The sequence below is a fragment of the Drosophila santomea genome, chromosome 2L (genome assembly GCF_016746245.2).
Source record: "Drosophila santomea strain STO CAGO 1482 chromosome 2L, Prin_Dsan_1.1, whole genome shotgun sequence".
Classification (NCBI taxonomy): domain Eukaryota; kingdom Metazoa; phylum Arthropoda; class Insecta; order Diptera; family Drosophilidae; genus Drosophila; species Drosophila santomea.
In genome coordinates, this window is record NC_053016.2 from 20,739,116 (window position 1) to 20,745,115 (window position 6,000).

A 6,000-nucleotide genomic window follows, 5' to 3' on the forward strand; every position below is an offset into this window, starting at 1 on the left:
CAACTCTACTCTCCCCGTGGCAGCTCAAATTGGAGTCTCCGCTGCGCTCGGGAGAGCCTAGCTAATTAGAATAAGCTTTAGTGTAAAAATGATTTTCGCCGAATAAACATACGCCCGGTCGCGCCCGCGCATTTACGAAAAGTCAAGTGTTCGCTTTTTTTCGAGTGTTTCTATTTCAGCCCAAAAGGCAAATTTCATGCCAGCCACCCCCATCACAACCCAACATTTTGGTCCTTCGAGCCGGATAAACTGGATTTTCGATTTTGTCCACCAGCGAACAATTTCCAAGATAAGTACGAAATTTCCATTCCCTTTAATTGCCGGTCTGCAGCAAAAGGTTCGAAAATCCAATTTTTTGTCAAATCTTACTATTCGATCTAACTATTGTCTATCTAAATTTTCATCCCGAAAAAGAATTAAAGTTCAAAAAATGCAAAATCAACATACAGTGGGGAGCAAAAGTGATTCCACGATCAACGTTTTCATTTTTGAGCTCACATAAATTTTAAACGAATAATGTAAATGACAAAAACTTTTTTTTATTGAATACCTTGTTTATTTCTTACAATTAGGCGTAAATAGCAAAATAGAAAAAGAAGAATTGAAAAAGTAATAATTCAAAAACAAAAACCAGCGGCATGTACTCAGTTTTGCCCCATTTGAGAAAAAATACAAAATAAATTCATTATTAATATTTTGTCCAAGACCCTTATTTTCTATGACATTTTTCATACATTTTGGCATACTTTCAATTACATTTTCGAATATTCCTTTCGGAATATTATTCCATTCTTGTTCAACACGCCCCCAAAGATCTTCCAAGTTGGATGGGGCTGACTGATACTATCCCAGCTGTCTCTTTACGATTAACCATAGGTTTTCAATCGGATTGAGGTTGGGACTTTGCGCTGGCCACTCCATCATCTTAAAATTTTGGTTTCCGAGCCATCTTTTAACAATTTTCGCAGTGTACTTGGGATCCCCATCTTGCTGAAAAGTGATTTCTTGCTCTGTCAAGAAAATTGGGAAGATAGGTTTTCTAAATGCTCAAATAGGGTTCCTTTGTACATTAAATATATTATCGCATATATTATATACATATATTACCGACATACATTGCGCATATTATCTGCATTCGTTTTAAACATATACCAAAGTGTAAATTGTTTCCCGTCGGCAAATCCAAACCACAAATAGGCGTTCTGTTTTCCATCATTTTTTTCCATAAATTTCCAAATCAATTTCCGAGCAATAAATTAAAAGCGATTTTTTCTTATTTAACAAATAAATTTTTCAATATTTATTTAATTATTTTTAAATTTTCATAAAAACTATAACCAACAATAATTTTTTCATCAAAAAAAAAATTTATTCTTTGTAAACCAAAATTTAAAAAAGAAATAAATTGACGACCGCCTAATATAAGTTGTTCACCCGACAAATATTTTTTCCTGTATTGCTTGGATATTAATTTGTGTTTGTTTTTAGAAGTACTTACAACGTGGAGAAAAGATCCAATTCCACTATTCCAATTTTCTCCGTTTCAAGTTGTAAAAAAAAAAAAAAATTTTCTACGTTCTAATAAACATTTTTTCGACCGTGTTCCACATTCCAAGTGTTCCAAACGTAAATCAGGTGGACCTGATTACAATAAATCAGCGGTCATTTATACAATTCGATGGTCACTCCAAGTCAGCTGTCCAATTAGTCCAAATTACGGTGTTTCCACTTCGTAAATTTTACACCACTTTCACACCCGTTACATCCTATACGGACTTTTTCCTCTGCTTTGACCGAAGATCAGATCAGATCAGATCAACACTCCGGAATCCGCAGCTCCAACCGTCACGATGCTTAGCGTCCGTCGCGACCAAGCCCGAACCCTATGGGACAAGGTTGAAAAGGAATTCGACATCTGCTCAGAGTGCCTTGTGTCAGCAGGCGAAGCGGCAGCAGGCAACATGCCTATTCTCAGGGCTAAATACCGAAACAACCCCTTTTCCAGCAATTCAAGTCCTCCTGCAAGGCAAATTTCTGCTAATCAAGCCAATTTCCTTCCTAATGAGCAAACCGGTGTTCAAAATTATTTCGCCACGTGTTCAAGAGCAATCCTTCTTAGCACTGCCGTAATCAATATTTCCCATCTTGGCACTAATTTCTCCGGATCAGAGGCAACATTCATAACCGAGCGACTGTTCAATCTAATTAGATTGCCATTCCAGGTGGTTCAAGCCTAAGTCTCAAGCTTAAACCAAACAGTAGCCGCTCAGTCCAAGAAGCTCCGCAGTTTCACCATCCGATCTCCGACTAGGCCCGCATTGCAGTTGAAGACGACGGCCCATGTCCTACCTCAACTAGCCGGAAATCTGCCTTCCTACCCAATTCCGCAAAATTTCCTTCGGGATCTTCCCGATTTTCCACTGGCGGATCCAAAATTCTATGAGAGCGCACAAATAGATGTGCTTATCGGAGCCAATATTCTGCCTTAGGTGCTTCTGAGTGAAGCAAAAACCATCATCTGTGGCTCTCTCTTGGGGCAAGAGACCATTTTCGGCTGGGTACTAACTGGGCCAGTGTCAGCCTCAGCACAAAGCTGAATTTACTCCTTTTCGACGCAGATCTTCCACGCGTACGATAATTCACTGGACAAACTACTCACAAAATTTTACCAACAAAGTTGGTAAAAGAATCCGATTCCATGTGCGAGAAGAATTTCCTTCAAACGACCACGAGAGACGAGTGCGGCAAATATGTCGTTACTCTGCCTTTCCGCGACCCAGAACATATCGGTTCCGGGCTAGGGCATTCCAGGTCTTTCGCGTTGGCTTAGTTTTTAAGAAATGAGCAGCGTCTAAAAAGAGATGAGGCCTTAAAAGCGAGATACGATTCGGTGTTCCAGGAATGTCCCGACTTAAAGCACATGCGACAAGTTCTTCCTACCCATGATGGCAACGCCTATTATATGCCACATCACGCCGTCTTAAAACCGAAGAGCGTAACTACTAAACTCCGTGTAGTATTCAATGCCTCCAGCCCTTCATCGAATGGTACACGTTTAAATGATATCCTTCATGCTGGCCCTGTCTTACAGTCCGACTTGACCATTCAAATTCTGAAGTGGTGCTATTTCCGATACGTGTTTAGCGCCGATATCGAAAAAATGTATCGGCAGATCTGGGTAGACCCGAAGCACACTCCATTCCAACGAATACTTTACCGAAACAATAGAGGGGAAATCAGAGATTTCGAATTGAAAACAGTAATCTTTGGAATCAATTGCGCGCCTTTCCTGGCCATCCGAGTACTGCAGCAGCTGTCGTAGAACTCAGCCATCCAAAAGGTAGCAATATCATTCGAAATTTCAAGTATGTGGATGATGTTCTAGCCGGAGCGGACTCCACGGAAGAAGCTCAGCTCATGGTGCATTGAGGAAATGGACCTCCAACCAAAAGTAAGTTTTAGCGACCATTCAGAGCGACCATCTCTTAAATACTGATTTTCTCGAGATCGATGCAGAAAGCACTGCCAAAACCCTCGGTATTCGCTGGTAGGCAACCTCCGACGAATTTTTCTTCGTTCCGCCAAAGTGGGCTATTGAAACGTCCTTCTCAAAACGCCAAGTCCTGTCTTAAATTGCCAAGTTGTTCGACCCTGCAGGCTTGGGTGGGACGAAGACATTCCAAATGAGCTTTTTCAGCGATGGCTTAATTTTCTTCAAAGTTATTCGTTTTTATGATGCCTACGATCAATTCCGAACTTTACTGCTGGACGGACTCCACAATAGAGCTTGCATGGTTAAGCAAGCCAGCGTGCCAGTGGACCACATTTGTAGCCAATAGGGTGACGAAGATCGCCCAATCTGAGCATAATCCAGCAGACCTGGCAAGTAGAGAAGTTTTCCCCCAAGATCTAGCCGATAGCCAGTTATGGTGGCACCGACCGACTTGCTTGCAAAATCTGCGCAACCAATGGCCAACTCAGGTCGACAACGCTCCGGTGACCGATCTGGAGAAGCGTGCTCTGAAAGTCCATCTCGCAAAAGCTCCTTCTGAAGAGTTGTTGGAACGTTTTTCCAAGCTTGAGAAAGCACTACGGGTCCTCGCGTATGTTCATCGCTTCATACAGCGGTGCAGTAAGCAGACATCTCCAACTGATTTTAAACACTCAGCGCAGAGAATTTCCTGTGGAATATCACTGCCTAAGTAAAAAGCGTCCAGTGCCAAGTTCCAGGTTCATCCTAAGCATGAACCCGTCCACGTCAAGTCCAGTCAGACAACGGCAAAACCTTTGTTGGCGCTGCCACCCTGCTTTCCCGCGATTTCCTTCAAGCCGTACAAGAGTCGGTGACGAATGCCTATAGTCATCAAGAGATGCAATGGCAATTTATTCCTCCGGGTGCACCCCATATGGGAGGCCTTTGGGAAGCAGGCGTAAAAAGTTTTAAGACGCTATTTTACAAACGCACTGCCACACGAAAATACACGTTCGAAGAGCTCTCCACGCCCTTGGCAAAAATAGAAGCGTGCCTTAACTTCTAGCCGCTCTCTCCTATGTCTGAGGATCCGACAGATTTGCTGGCGCTGAAGCCAGGTCATTTCTTTGTCGGGGGACCCCTTATGTCCACGGTGGAACCCGAAGTAAAGGGAGAAACGAAATCCATTATAAATCGGTGGCAGCATTTGAAGACTCTCCATCAGCAGTTCCGTGTGCGCGCCTCTCGTCCTTAGTTGTAGATCACTAGCACTAATCATCCATTCTTTTTCATTTCGTTTTCGATCTCCTTTCGCCATTCAACTACCCGCAGCATGGCCCCTCGTCAACAAAACGCACGCAGTGCTCGTGCCTTGGAGAGCAGACGTACTCGAGGTATTCAATCCTACCGTCGCCGAGTCTGCCGGCGTCTCTTCGGTCTCTTCGGAAGTGCGCGAGGTTCCTAAAGCTCAGCGCTGAAAAGCGTCTGCGAGCAGTCCTCATTAACAAATACTGCGTCAATTGCCTCGCTCACGAGCATTCCGCAGGATACTGCTACCGTCTTCATGGTCCTGGGAGCAGACGTTTATCAAAAGGTCATCCAATCCGGATTCCTGACCTTCGACGAGGGAATGCCGGTCGCCCAAAAAACAGTTTTTGGGTGGATCGTGTCCGGTGCCTGCAGCCTGCCGTAGGATGGCTATGTTGCAACCCCAGTGATTGCAAGGGGGGCGGAATGTCCAAGTTACGGGGTTTGGACTGTCACCCGCTCTCTGCTCCCTCTCACTCCCTCTCGCTCTTCACCACATAGTCTCCAACTCTACTCTCCCCGTGGCAGCTCGAATTGGAGTCTCCGCTGCGCTGGGAAAAGACCAAGCTAATTGGAATAAGCTTAAGTGTAAAACTGATTTTCGCCGAATAAACATACGCCCGGTCGCGCCCGCGCATTTACGAAGAGTCAAGTGTTCGCTTTTTTTCGAGTGTTTCTATTTCAGCCCAAAAGGAAAATTCCAAGCCAGGAACCCCCATCACAACCCAACAGTATACATATAATTCGTATTCATAAGCATAATATAACAAGATACATTTCTTATGTGGTTTTTTTATTTATTCTTAATTTAAATAATCAGTTTTTTTAGTTTGTTTTGTAGTTTTTGATTTATAAAAACAGTCGAGCACAACATTATTTAAAAGAGACACGCTGTGCGTTAAACTCTCGTCATTAAAATTTGAGTGGACAAATCTATTCAGAATTTCTGCAGCCTTGAATGCTTCCAAATCGCTAGGTGCTGACACAGCTTCATTATGATCTTCGACGTTGTCGTCGCTGTCCTGTCCGTCATCTAATACATTATGAACAACGCTGTCTTCGAATGGTTTCTCACAAATCGTCACACCGTTGTCAATAAGAACATATTCATTCAGTTCTTCCATTGAAATCGGTAGCTGATCTCTTAAAGCTCTTACCCAAACCGATAGAGGAATGTCATTCCCGATTTCAGTATCATTTGAAAATGAGCTGCTGGGACC